Source organism: Pan troglodytes, chromosome 10, assembly GCF_028858775.2.
Source record: "Pan troglodytes isolate AG18354 chromosome 10, NHGRI_mPanTro3-v2.0_pri, whole genome shotgun sequence".
In the NCBI taxonomy this organism is placed as follows: Eukaryota; Metazoa; Chordata; class Mammalia; order Primates; family Hominidae; genus Pan; species Pan troglodytes.
In genome coordinates, this window is record NC_072408.2 from 129,253,304 (window position 1) to 129,267,080 (window position 13,777).

Below are 13,777 nucleotides of genomic sequence, written 5' to 3' on the forward strand. Positions count from 1 at the left end.
CGCATGGTGGAGCGTGCCTGTAATCCCAGCTACTCAGGAGGCTGAGGCAGGAGAATTGCTTGAACCCGGGAGGCAGAGGTTGCAGTGAGCTAAGATCGTGCCACTGCACTCCAGCTTGAGTGACAGAGGGAGACTCCATCTCAAAAAAAAAACCCATAGATTTTGAACTATAAAACTTTAAGACTAAAAAGGACGGCTTTGTTACAAGGTGCGCAATTCCAGGAAAAATCTATATACGCCAATATCAAGTTATCAGGCCTCCCAAAGTTAAGCAAAGATCCTGGGCCTGGCGCGGTGGCTCATGCCTGTAATCCCAGCACTGTGGGAGGCTGAGGCGGGTGCATCATGAGGTCAGGAGTTCAAGACCAGCCTGGCCAAGATGGTGAAACCCTGTCTCTACTGAAAATACAAAAACTATCTGGGCGTGGTGGCAGGCGCCTGTAATCCCAGCTACTCAGGAGGCTGAGGCAGAGAATCGCTTGAACCCGGGAGGCAGAGGTTGCAGTGAGCCAAGATAGCGCCACTGCTCTCCAGCCTGGGTGATAGAGAGAGACTCCATCTCAAAAAGAAAAAAAAAGTCCTGAACAGTCCTGAACAGATGGATAGAAATAGGAAAGTATACACTCAATAGCACATCTGAACATCAAGTACTGGGCTGGCCTTTGTGCCATTGCCAAGGTATTCTGTACATTACTTAAAATAACCTAAACTGGGCTCAATTTCTATTCACTAGCTGTATGGACTTTTAGGCAAATTAGGGAAATTCTTTGAGCCTCATTTTCCCCCGTATCTTTATCTTCATCAAAATCATTAATAACATGACATAGTCAGCACAGTAGTACAAGCCTACAGTCCCAGCTACTGGGGAGGTTGAGATGAGAGGATCACTTAAGCTCAGGAATTTGAGTCTAGCTTGGGCGATATAATAAGACCCCTTCTCAAAAAATTAATTAAAAATAACATGGTGGCCGGGAGCAGTGGCTCACACCTGTAATCCCAGCACTTTGGGAAGCTGCAGTGGGTAGATCACCTGAGGTCAGGAGTTCAAGAGCAGCCTGACAAACGCAGTGAAACGCCATCTCTACTAAAAATATAAAACTAGCCGGGTGTGGTGGTGTATGCCTGTAATCCCAGCTACTTGGGAGGCTGAGGCAGAAGAATTGCTTGAACCCAGGAGGCAGAGGTTGCAGTAAGCAGAGATCACGCCATTGCACTCCAGCCTGGGCAACAAGAGCGACACTCCATCTCAAAAAATAATTATAACAATAACATGGTGCCCAGGTGTGGTGGATCACACCGGTAATCCCAACAGTCTGGGTGGGAGGATCTCTTGAGGCCAAGAGTTCCAAAAAAAAATTTGCTGGGCCAGGCGCAGTGGCTCATGCCTGTAATCCCAGCACTCTGGAAGGCTGAGGCAGGCAGATCACCTGAGGGTCAGGAGTTAGATCAGCCTGGCCAACATGGTGAAACCCCGTCTCTACTAAAAATACAAAAATTAGCCAGGTGTGGTGGCACGTGCCTGTAATCCCAGCTACTTGGAGGCTGAGGCAGGAGAATCGCTTGAACCTGGGAGACGGAGGTTGCAGTGAGCTGGGATTGCTCCATTGCACTCCAGTCTGGGGGACAAAAACAAGATTTTGTCTTAAAAACAAAACAAAACAAAAAAAAAACTTACTGTGTGTGGTGGTACACACCTCCTAGCTACTTGGGAGGCTGAGGCAGGAGGACGGCTTGAGTCCAGGAGTCCAAGGCTATAGTGAGTTATAATTGTGCCACTGCACTCCGGCCTGGTGACTGAGTGAGACTCTGTCTCTAAAAAACAAAAGCAATTTTTTAAAAAGGCATAAAATTATTCTGCCTTTTTTTTTTTTTTTTTGAAACGGAGTCTTGCTCTGTTGCCCAGGCTGGAGTGCAGTGGCGAGATCTCCGCTCACTGCAAGCTCCGCCTCCTGGGTTCACGCCATTCTCCTGCCTCAGCCTCCTGAGTAGCTGGGACTACAGGCACCTGCCACGCAGCCTGGCTAATTTTTTGTATTTTTAGTAGAGACGGGGTTTCACTGCGTTAGCCAGGATGGTCTCAATCTCCTGACCTCGTGATCCACCCACCTCGGCCTCCCAAGGTGCTGGGATTACAGGTGTGAGCTACCGCGCCCGGCCAAATTATTCTGTATTTTTAAATATTTCAACAAATACATATTTTAAGGACTACAGCCTAGAAAGTCTTCAATGTCCTGCCTCCTCCTTCCTTCTCCCTAGGATGTTTTTCTCTCTGGGCTCTACATTCCTTCACTTCCTTTCTGTCTCTACTCGAAAGTCACATTCCCAGCTAGGTCTCCTCTTGCTGCCCTATGTAAAATTTCCATTCTTCTAACTCTTACCCCTAGTACTTTATACTTTCCCTTCTCTGATTGTTTTTTCTTTGCCATGTGTCACCTAACATACAATAAATTTACTTTTTGTTTATTGTCTGCCTTCTCTACTTGAAGGGAAGTTCCAAGAGAATAGCAGGGATTTCTGTCTTTTATTCACTGTTGTATCACCATCATCTAGAACAGCACCTGGCACACGGTACATGCTCAATAAATATTTGTTGCCTGAATACCAAATGAGATCTAATTACAGCCCACAGATAGGTATATCATAGCCCATCAAGCTGCCTTTAGGGATGCTGTCACAGTTCAAAAATACTGCAAAAGAGAACTATAGATTTGCCATAATAAACAACACTGTCTACTCTTCATATCAAAGAAAAACACACTTGACCTTCCATCTCATTTCTACAAGAAGAGGAAAGAAGTTGATTATTTGGATAGTGGGGCTGGGCATGGTGGCTCATGCCTGTAATCCCAGCACTTTGGGAGGCCAAGTTAGGAGGACTGTTTGAGCCTAGGAGTTCAAGACCAGCTTGGGAAACATAGCAAGACCTCATCTCTACAGGAAAAAAAATTTTTTTTTAATTAGCCAGGCACGATAGCATGCACCTGTAGTCCTAGCTACTCAGGAGGCTGAAGTGGGAGGACTGCTTGAGCCCAGGAGGGAGTTCAAGGCTGTAGTGAACTATGATTGTGCCACTGCACTCCAGCCTGCATGACAGAGCGAGACCCTGTGTCTAAAAAAAAAAATACTGCAAAGGAGAACTACAGGCTTGCTATGACTAATAAACATTGTCTACTCTTCATATCAGAGAAAAATACATTTGACCTCTCAGTCAGAGAAGAAGCTGATTATTTGGATAGTGAAAAGTCATACAAAGTGAAAGTCTCGATTTAGTTAACAATATATAGACAAAATTCTCTTGTAATGTTAACAAATATTAAACCCTCTCCCTGTGACTTTACTATACTACCTCCTGTTTTTTCCTTTGGTTTGACTTCTATAAAATCAATCTGACATTTATGAACCTTATATTTTCAATTAACCAAGAAATAGATGGGCACGGTGGCTCACACCTGTAATCCCAACACTTTGGGAGGCCAAAGCAGGTGGATCATTTGAATTCAAGAGTTGGAGACCAGCCTGGCCAACATGGTGAAACCCCAGCTCTAGTAAAAATACAAACATTAGCCAGGCATGTGGCAGATTCCTGTTGTCCCAGCTACTTGGGAGGCTGAGGTGGGAGAATCACTTGAACCCAGGAGGCAAAGGTTGCAGTGAACCAAAATTGCACCACTACACTCTAGCCTGGGCAACAGAGTGAGACTCTGTCTCAAAAAAAAAAAAATTTTAATTAAAAAAAAAAAAAAAACGTTTACTGAGTACATGGAACTCCACAGAATTCTGCAAGGGTCCCGAAACGTGAAGACCCTGGCCTTGATATATCTATTCAAGGAAGACCAGAAATCTACCTGTAAGTAATAACGAAGAACACCAGGTGCCCAGTATGTGACAGGTTCAAAGGTGCCTACCTTTGTATGGGCCATAAGAGAATCAACTCATCTCTTACACACCATCCACTGGCTTTCGAATCCCAGCAGACAGCACTTAAAAAGCAAGAATCGGCCGGGCACAGTGGCTCATGCCTGTAATCCCAGCACTTTGGGAGGCCGAGGTGAGAGGATCACTTGAGGTCAGGAGTTCGAGACCAGCCTGGCCAACATCGTGAAACCCTGTCTCTACTAAAAATACAAAAACTAGCCCGGTGCCGTGGTGTGTGCCTGTCATCCCAGCTACTCGGGAGGCTGAGGCAGGAGAATTGCTTGAGCCTGGGAAGCGGAGGTTGCACCACTGCACTCCAGCCTGGGCAACAGAGCGAGATGCGAGACTCTGTCTCAAAAAAAAAAAAAAAGCAAGAATCAAACATGACTGAGTTAGTTCATGTCCCTTATGAGTCACATGGGATGTGACAGAGTGAATTTTAGCCACTAGGTAAAAAAATTTTTTTTTAAGATAAGGACATCAGGCCAGGCGTGGTGGCTCACACCTATAATCCCAGCACTTTGGGAGGCTGAGGCAGGCGGATCACCTGAGGTCAGGTGTGATCAGCCTGGCTGGCCAACGTGGTGAAACTCCATCTCTACTACAAAAATACAAAAAATTAGCCAGGCATGGTGGCAGGCACCTAAAATCCCAGCTACTCGGGAAGCTGAGGCAGGAGAATCGCTTGAACCCAGTAGGCAGAGGTTGCAGTGAGCCGAGATCACGCCATTGCACTCCAGCCTAGGCAACAAGAGTGAAATTCCATGTCAAAAAAAAAAAAAAAGAGATAAGGATATCAGATTCTAAACTCCTCAATAGGACAGAAACCAGATTAGCTTATGTCATGCTGAAGTGCAAGCTGGAGCTGAAGCAATGATTGAAAAAATAGGGAAGGGCAAAATCTTGATCTTCAGGCAAAATACCTACCCAGGGTCCCACCCGGTTTCAGTTTTCCCCTTTGAACTAGGTCTAGTGGGAAGATGTACTTAACTGCTTTCTCTGAACCTTAAAAATCGGGCACAAGCCTTTGGCCAAGCAATTACCCACTTCAACTTTGCTTTAATGTAGACCAGCCTTGGGGCCAGGTGCGGTAGTTCACACCTGTAATCCCAGCACTTTGGGAGCCCAAAGCAGGTGGATGACTTGAGCCCAGGAGTTCGAGATCAGCCTGGGCAACGTGGTGAAACCCCATCTCTACCACAGATACAAAAATTAGCCGGGCGTGGTGGCGGGCACCTGTAATTCCAGTACTCAGGAGGCTGAGGCATGAGAATCGCTTAAACCTGGGAGGCCGAGATTGCAGTAAGCTGAGATCACGCCACTGCACTCCGGCCGGGGGGACAGATTGAGGCTCCCTCTCATTGATTGATTGATTGATAGATGGATAGACAGACAGACAGACTAGCCTTGCTTTTTGCCACAGATTCCCTATACTAATCGAATAACTAAGCACCTGAAGTCAGAATACCTGAGTTCACATGCTGGTAAAAGGTATTCTGACTTCAGGTGCTTAGCTGTATAACCCTGGTCAAGTTACTTGACCTTTCTATGACCCTCCTGCCGAATGCACATGACGACAGCACGCTCACTGGGTTAGGGTTGATTAAATGAAATAAAACACATAAAAGGCTAGCCCAGAGCCTGGCCACAAGATGCCTTCAATAAATGTTCATTGTTATAATTTACAGAGAAAAAAAGGCCCCAAGTCTGAGAAGCGACATGCCTGGGGATTCTTGCTAAAGGTTATCATTAAATCTAAAAGTCAAACAAACACATTCCTGACTCTGGGATACTCTCCTGATTCGTGGATACCATCGCTAACAGTAGTGACACAAATCAAATAATAAGAACAGCCAGAATCATAACCCTAATGACAGCAGTGGCCACAGCACTTAATACTTATAGAGCTGCTAGGGGCCACTGTCCTAAAAGAGGAAGAAGGCCAGGCTGCTGAATCACACACACACAATTACAGAATCTTCTCCACCCTTTGTTTTAAAAAACAGTTCACTGGCGCCCAAGTTTTGCTAAAAACAGGTATCTAAACCGATGACGGACAACGTGTAATTTCTTCATACCAAAGAGGTGGGGCTGTGCAGGGAGGAGGGGGTGGCGCTCGGCTCCTGCCAGATGGAAAAGCCACATGAAGTGGAGAAACAGCCGGATTCAGGATTCACCTCCGAATCGAAACCCGATTTTTGAAAGGCAGGACCTTCCAATTCGGGCAATCGCTAGGTTCTGCTTGTAAAATAACCTCTGAACAAGTGTCATCTGCCTTCCGCGCCAATCCCCTGCCGCGGTAGAAGGTTCGGATTACCGGGCAGCGGTGTGATTTCGGAAACCCGAGAGCGATCTGGCCACCTCCAGCCTTCCCCGGTCTCCGAGAATCACAGCCCCACTTGGGAGGAAAACAAAAGCCGGGGCAGCGGGGGAGGCCGGGCCAGGGTGCCCTCCATGCCGGACCGCGGGCGCCGGGCACCCGGGGCCTGAGGAATGCTCAGGTGACAGGCGCGGAGCCCGGGGCAACAGGTCCCGCCCGGCTTCGGCCTCCCGGGGTCCGGCCGATCCCACATCCGCCCCGGGGCCCAGGGGAGGGAGCGGGGCGCCAGGGAGAGAGCGGCGCCTGGGGCGGCGCAGGGGCAAGGAGTCCAAGCTCCATCTTGAGGCGGGCGGAGGAAGCGAAGGCCCGGCTCGGCGCTGACAGGGCCGCCACTTTTCCACCTCCGGAGGAGCCCCCCAGGGACCCCCGGCCTCCGGCGCCGGCCACCCGAGACTCCCGCGGTCCCCTCCCGGACGGCTCCGGCGCGCGAGGCTCGGCCCCGCTCCCGGACGCCGGGCTTCGACCCCCGACCCGACCCTGGGCGGGCCCCGCAGGCCGGAAAGCGGGCAGGGGAGCAGGGGGTGCCGGGAAAGGGAGAGGGCCCGCGCCGCCCCCTGCTCACCTCCTCGGACGCCGCCGGTCACCGCCACCTGTCCCACTGCAGCAGCAGCAGCCGCCGCGGCCGCCGCCTCCCGCCTCCCGGCTCGTCGGCTCGGGGCGGGGGAGAGCGTGACGCGCCGCCGCCGCCGCGGGGCCGGGCGGGCGCGCGCTGCCAGGAGAAGACGCCGCGCGGCTCCTCCCAGCGCTCCGCCGCCGCGCCCGCCCGGCCGGCCCGGCCCCTCGAGTCCGCACCGGCCCTGCGGCCCGCGCCCGGCCCCGCGCCGCCCCGCCGCCTCTTTGTCTGCGCCCACCGCGGCCCCGGGAGGATCCTGGCCCCGGCGCGCCCGCCGCTCCGCCCTCGAACCCTCCCGAGCCCCGGCTTGGGGAGCAAGGTGCGAGGGAAAACCCACAGGCCTGCTCCGAGGGGCTTCTCGTCATTTCTGCAAAGTGTTCCCAGAATTTGCAAGTCACACCCAAGAGCCCCATTCAGCCTCGACCTCAGCCCGCTCTTTGGGGCTGATTCATTTGTTTGCCCTCCCCTTCCCGCCAGACAAGGGTGAGAAATCCTTTGAAACAGGCTGCAAGGCGCTTCCGAAGCAGGTTAAGTTGGGGATTGGGAAGGATCATCTCTGCCCTCGCCTCCCTCCAGGGAAAGACCCTGGATGAGGCGTCCCTGGAGAAAATGCTGAAAGGAGCTGTAGAGCAAGTTAAGCTTGGGAAGAACTGTATCTGCTCCCCACTTCCCTCCGGGAACGACCGCGGGTTAAAAATCCTTTGAAACGATCCCAGGGTTTGCTCCGTTCGTTTGAGAAAAGCCCCTTTTATTCGCCCTGGCTGCTTGGACGGAAGCCCTGGTTAGTGTCCCATCCTCCTTCCCCCCTGGGATTTCCTTTAAAAGCTTTTGAAAGGGACAGGAGGGAAGGCTGCAACAGCCTGCTCGGGGCTGGGGTAGCAGAGGGTGGCCAGCATTTCACTCCCATGGACCATGGCAACCCCAGAAGCCTTACATCTCCAGGGAGGAATTTGCAGCTGTCGGGGAAGCCCTGGATTTTGTGGTGGATAAGGGGGCAGGGGCTTCCTCCTCCTTGCCAGTAGAAGAGAATAATCGGCGGGTGACCCCTCTAGCTGACCTTTATTCAAAGCACCGTGCTGCCTGGACGAGCAGGAAGAGGGAACTGCTCTGGTAATGCACGAAGTTCTGAACTATGTAAATTTGTCTCCTGGCCCCTCCTCTCCATTCATGTCTGAAATCCCTCGAAATGCTGTTACCTAATTCAACATCGCCCTAATTTACAGGCTGCAAGGTCAGGTGGTGGTGGTACTCCTGAAATCCCATATCCATATTCCTAATCTGAAAGGCGCGCCTCACCCCCTAATCTAAACAGTCTTCAGCTGTAATCAGCAAGCTGTGGAATCATAGATGTCATAGGATGAGACCACTTCTAATGGGGGAGTTCAGCTAGGAACACTTATGGGCTTGTCTTTTCTCCTCTACTCAGTAGGCTGAGCCTGTCTTTATTAAAAATATTGTTTTGGGGCTGGGTGTGGTGGCTCACGCCTGTAATCCTAGCACTTTGAGAGGCCCAGGTGGGTGGATCACCTGCAGTCAGGAGTTCAAGACCAGCCTGGCCAACATGGTGAAACCCCGTCTCTAACAAAAAATACAAAAATTAACTGGGCATGGTGGTGCACGCCTGTAGTCCCAGCTACTCGGGAGGCTGAGACACGAGAATTGTTTGAACCCGGGAGGCGGAGGTTGCTGTGACCAGAGTTCAAGCCACTACACTCCAGCCTGGGCGCCGGAGGGAGACTCTGTCTCAAAAAACAAACAAACAAACAAAAAAAAAAAAAATATATATATATATATATATATATATGTGTGTGTGTGTGTGTGTGTGTATTTGCTTGTTCTCATGGGTTATTCTATGTCATTGTCATGTTCATCATTTGCTTATTTATATGTATATCATTTTGTTCATCATGGAGTCTTGGCGTTAATTTTTTTTTTTTTTTTTTTTTTTTTTTTTTTTTTTGAGATGGAGTCTCACTCTGTCGCCCAGGCTGGAGTGCAGTGGTGCGATCTCAGCTCACCGCAAGCTCTGCCTCCCGGGTTCACGCCATTCTCCTGCCTCAGCCTCCCGAGTAGCTGGGACTACAGGTGCCCACCACCATGCCCGGCTAATTTTTTGTATTTTTTTAGTACAGATAGGGTTTCACCATGTTAGCCAGGATGGTCTCGATCTCCTGACCTCGTGATCCGCCTGCTTTGGCCTCCCAAAGTGCTGGGATTACAAGCGTGAGCCACCGTGCCAGGCCATTAATTTTTATTTTTTTAAAAATATATCAGCCGGGCACAGCGGGCGGATCACGAGGTCAGGAGCTTGAGACCAGCCTGGCCAATATAGTGAAACCCCGTCTCTACTAAAAATACAAAAATTAGCCGGGCATGGTGGCGCATGCCTGTAATCCCAGCTACTAGAGAGGCCGAGGCAGAAGAATTGCTTGAACCCAGGAGGCGGAGGTTGCAATGAGCCAAGATAGCACCACCGCACTGCAGCCTGGGTGACAGAGGGAGACTCTATCTCAAAAAAAAAAAAAAAAAAAAAAAAATTAGCATATCGCAATATTGTTTACCGTCACTGCCTCCTTCAATTGTATGAGCAAGGCCTGGTCTCAGCCCTACTACCAGGGCATTGACAGGGCTCAGACCCCAGGTGGCCGCTGTTAGGACTCAAAGGTCCTCCTTCAATATTTACATTCTGTTTTTAGATCTAGCCACTGTGCTTTTTTTGTTGTTGTTGTTAAGACTGAGTCTCGCTGTGTCGCCCAGTGGCACCATCTCGGCTCACTTCAACCTCCGCCTTGCAGGGCCAAGCTATTCTCCTGCCTCAGCCTTCCAAGTAGCTGGGACTACAGGCACGTACCACCATACCCAGCTAATTTTTTGTATTTTGAGTAGAGAGGGGGGTTTCTCTGTGTTATCCAGGATGGTCTCGATCTCCTGACCTCGTGATCCGCCCGCCTCGGCCTCCCAAAGTGCTAGGATTACAGGCATGAGCCACCGTGCCCGACTGCCACAGTGCTTTCTTAAATGCATGTCTTCTGTAAATATGAGAACAGCTCAATTGACGAGACATTGGGAGGTGGAAGGGATGTTGCAGAAGTAGAATGCAAAATAAGAGCTCTCAAGTCTTCGTTTTACAAAGCGGGGAGGTAGGTAAATACCTAGGGTTTTGTTTTCTGTTTTTTTTTTCCCCCAAAAAATTAAGGTTTAATGATATCATTAACGTAACCAATAGGGATAATTAAAAATAGTGGCAAGACTGTGTGGAGAGGAGAGGTAGTCGTGCCTTAGTCATAACAGAAAGTCAATAGATAACGCCTACAGTTGATAAATAACACAAGTATATTTTTATGTATTTTTGTTTTTGTTTTCTTGAGATGAGGTCTCATTCCTGTCACCCAGGCTGGAGCGCAGTGCTGCAATCATGACTCCCTGCAGCCTCTACTTCCCGGGATCAGGTGATCCTCCCACCTCAGCCTCCTAAGTAGCTGGGACTACAGGCATGCACAGCCATGCCCAGCTAATTGTTTGTATTTTTAGTAGAGATGGAGTTTTGCCATGTTGCCCAGGCTGGTCTCAAACTCCTGGGCTCAGGCAACCTGTCCCCCTCAGCCTCCCACAGTGCTGGGATTACAGGCGTAAGCCACCGTGCCTGGCCCACAACAATATTTTTAGAGAGATGGAAGTTAACACCAGAAGAACTAAAAGCAAAAAATTAATAGTCTCTGGGGAACAGGGTTAAGACTAGGTAGGAGTGAGGTAGAAGAACTGAGAACTGTTGCTTTTCTTTTCTTTTGTTCTCTTGTTTTTTTGTTTTTGTTTGTTGTTGTTTTGTTTTGTTTTGTTTTGAGACAGGGTCTTGCTCTGTTGCCCAGACTAGAGTGCAGTGGTGCAATCATAGCTCACTACAACCTGGAACTCCCAGGCTCGAGTGATCCTCCTACCTCAGCCTCCAGACTGGCTCAGACTACAGGCACGTGCCACCATGCCCAGCTAATTTTTTTAAATTTTTAGCAGAGCCAGAGTCTGTCTATGTTGCCCAGGTCTCAAAATCCTGGGCTCAAGCAATCCTCCCATCTTGGCCTCCCAAAGTGCTGGGATTACTGGCATGAGCCACCATGCCCAGACTGCTTTTAATTATAAACCTGAATGTATTTTATTTTTTAAAACCATGTGCAAGGCCAGGAGCAGTGGCTCACACCTATAATCCCAGCAATTTGGGAGGCCAAGGCGGGAGGACTGCTTGAGCTGAGGAGTTGGAGACCCACCTGGGCAACATAGCAAGGCCCCATCTCTACCAAAAAAAAATATATAAAAAATTGGCCGGGCACAGTGACTCACACCTATAATCCCAGCACTTTGGGAGGCCGAGGCAGATGGATTGCCTGAGCTCAGGAGTTTGAGACCAGCCTGGCCAACATGGCAAAACCCAGTCTCTACTAAAAATACAAAAATTAGCCGGCTATGGTGGCATGCACCTGTGGTCCCAGCTACTCAGGAGGCTGAGGGAGGAGAATCAGTTGAACCTAGAAGGCGGAGGTTGCATTGGGCTTGCGCCACTGCACTCCAGCCTGGGCAATAGAGCGAGACTCCATCTCAATAAATAAATAAATAAATAAATAAGCTGGGTGTGGTGGTGTGCACCTGTAGTCCTAGCTACTCAGGAGGTAGAGGTGGGAGGATGGCTTGAGCCCAAGAAGTTGAGGCTGCAGTGAGCCGTGATCCAGCCACTGCACTCCATCCAGGCTGGGTGACAGAGCAAAGCCCCATCTCAAACAAACAAAAAAACATTACTTTCATTTATTTGTTGTTGTTGTTGTTGTTTTTAAACATGGAGATGAGGTCTCACTATGTTGCCAAGACTGATCTCTCCTTGGCTCAAAGGATCCTTCCGCCTTGGCCTCCCAAAATGTTGGGATCCCGGGTGTGAGCCACCACACCCGGCTCATTTTTTTTTTTTTTTTTTTTGAGACGGAGTCGCTCTGTCACCAGGCTGGAGTGCAATGGCGCAATTTCAGCTCACTGCAACCTGCGGCTCCCAGGTTCAAGTGATTCTCCTGCCTCAGCCTCCTGAGTAGCTGGGACTACAGTCATGCGCCACCACGCCCAGCTAATTTTTGTATTTTCAGTAGAGATACTGTCTCTGTTTTCAATAGAGACAGTGTTTTGCCATGTTGGCCAGGCTGATCTCCTGACCTCAAGTGATCCATCCACCTTGGCCTCCCAAAGTGCTGGGATTACAGGTGTCAGCCACTGCACCCAGCCCCAATTTCTTTTAAAAAAAGAACAAAAGAAGAAGAAGAAGGAATTAAGATCCTCAACCAAAATGAGTAGAGATTATTCTCCGTAAAATCATGGGTGTTGGTGGTTTTTTTCTCCACAGCTCTTTAGCATTGATTCTGTGACAGGTTTCGGCAGTACAACAGGTTTGTTTTGTTTTATTATCTGTCTCCTTCCATCCCTACAGGAACGTGAATTTCGAGAGAGCAGGGAATTTTTTTTTTTTTTTTTTTTTTTTTTTTTGAGAAGGAGTCTCACTCTGTCGCCCAGGCTGGAGTGCAGTGGTGCGATCTTGGCTCACTGCAACCTCCGCCTCCTGGATTCAGGTGATTCTCCTGCCTCAGCCTCCCGAGTAGCTGGGATTACAGGCACCCACCACCATGCCCAGCTAATTTTTGTATTTTTAGTAGAGATGGGGTTTCACCATATTGGGCAGGCTGGTCTCGAACTCCTGACCTGTGATCTGCCTGTCTCGGCCTCCCAAAGTGCTGGGATTACAGGCGTGAGCCACTGGGCCCAGCGAGAGCAGGGATTGTTGACTCTTATTTCTTGCTGTGTCTGCATCCCTTGGATGCAGGGTCCACAGTAGATTAGTTTTTTGAAGGATGTGGTGTAAGACTCCTATATTCTAAATAACTAGAGACTTTTTTTCTTGTATTTTGTCTTCTTTTTTTTTTAAAGAACAATAGGTGTTCATTACATAAAATTAAGGCAAGCAAAATGAAGGCAACAAAATAGCTACAATCCCACAGATCCTGAAAAAATTACTATAAATATGTCTAAATTAATTCATTACAGTTTAGAGAGATTTTAAATCTCTTGCTAAGGGACTAATAGTTCTTATCACCATTCAAGGACAATACAGTAAAAAATAGTGGTTTGAAAATATTTCTTGTTTTGTTTTGTTTTGTTTTGTTTTTTTGAGACTGAGTTTCGCTCTTGTTGCCCAGGCTGGAGTGCAGTGGCATGATCTCGGCTCACTGCAACCTCCATCTCCCGGATTCAAGCGATTCTCCTGCCTCAGCCTCCCGAGTAGCTGGGATTACAGGCACGCGCCACAACGCCCGGCTAATTTTTTTTGTATTTTTAGTAGAGATAGGGTTTCACCATGTTGGTCAGGCTGGTCTCAAACTCCTGACCTCAGATGATCCGCCCACCTCGGCCTCCCAAAGTGCTGGGATTACAGGTGTGAGCCACTGCGCCCGGCCAAAAATATTTCATAAACTGCGCCTGTGATCCCAGCATTTAGGGAGGCCAAGGTGGGCGGATCACCTGAGGTCAGGTGTTCAAGACCAGCCTGGCCAACATGGTGAAACCCTGTCTCTACTAAAAACACAAAAATTAGCCGGGCGTGGTGGTGGTGCATGCCTGTAATCCCAGCTACTTGGAGGCTGAGGCAGAAGGATCGCTTGAACCCAGGAGTTGGAGGTTGGAGTCAGCCAGTGCACACCAGCCTGGGCAGCAGAGCAAGACCCTGTCTAAAAAAAAAAAAAATTCATAAACTGCTATAAAGATGTAAGGATTTATAGGTTTTTACAATAGAAAATGATTTGATTTCAGGCACTAAGTGAAAAAAATTTTTTTTAATAGAAAAATGA

The 13,777-nt window shown here is 49.0% G+C and overlaps 1 protein-coding gene across 27 annotated transcripts in view; it reads right to left on the bottom strand.

The window, feature by feature from the left end:
- Positions 1-8,020, bottom strand: part of CLIP1 (CAP-Gly domain containing linker protein 1) — a 154,672-nt gene extending 146,652 nt beyond the window's left edge. For 11 of the 27 annotated variants that reach the window (XR_010148170.1, XR_010148169.1, XM_009426471.5 and 8 more), the window contains exon 1: positions 6,858-7,006. The gene's annotated coding sequence lies outside the window, so the exon portion shown is untranslated. Of the gene's footprint in view, positions 1-1,675; positions 1,813-5,993; positions 6,705-6,857; positions 7,012-7,245; positions 7,348-7,842 lie in introns of those variants that run through there. The other 16 variants (XM_054663728.2, XM_054663726.2, XM_063786092.1 and 13 more) reach the window with 12 other exon arrangements.
- Between the last annotated feature and the right edge of the window lie 5,757 nt (positions 8,021-13,777).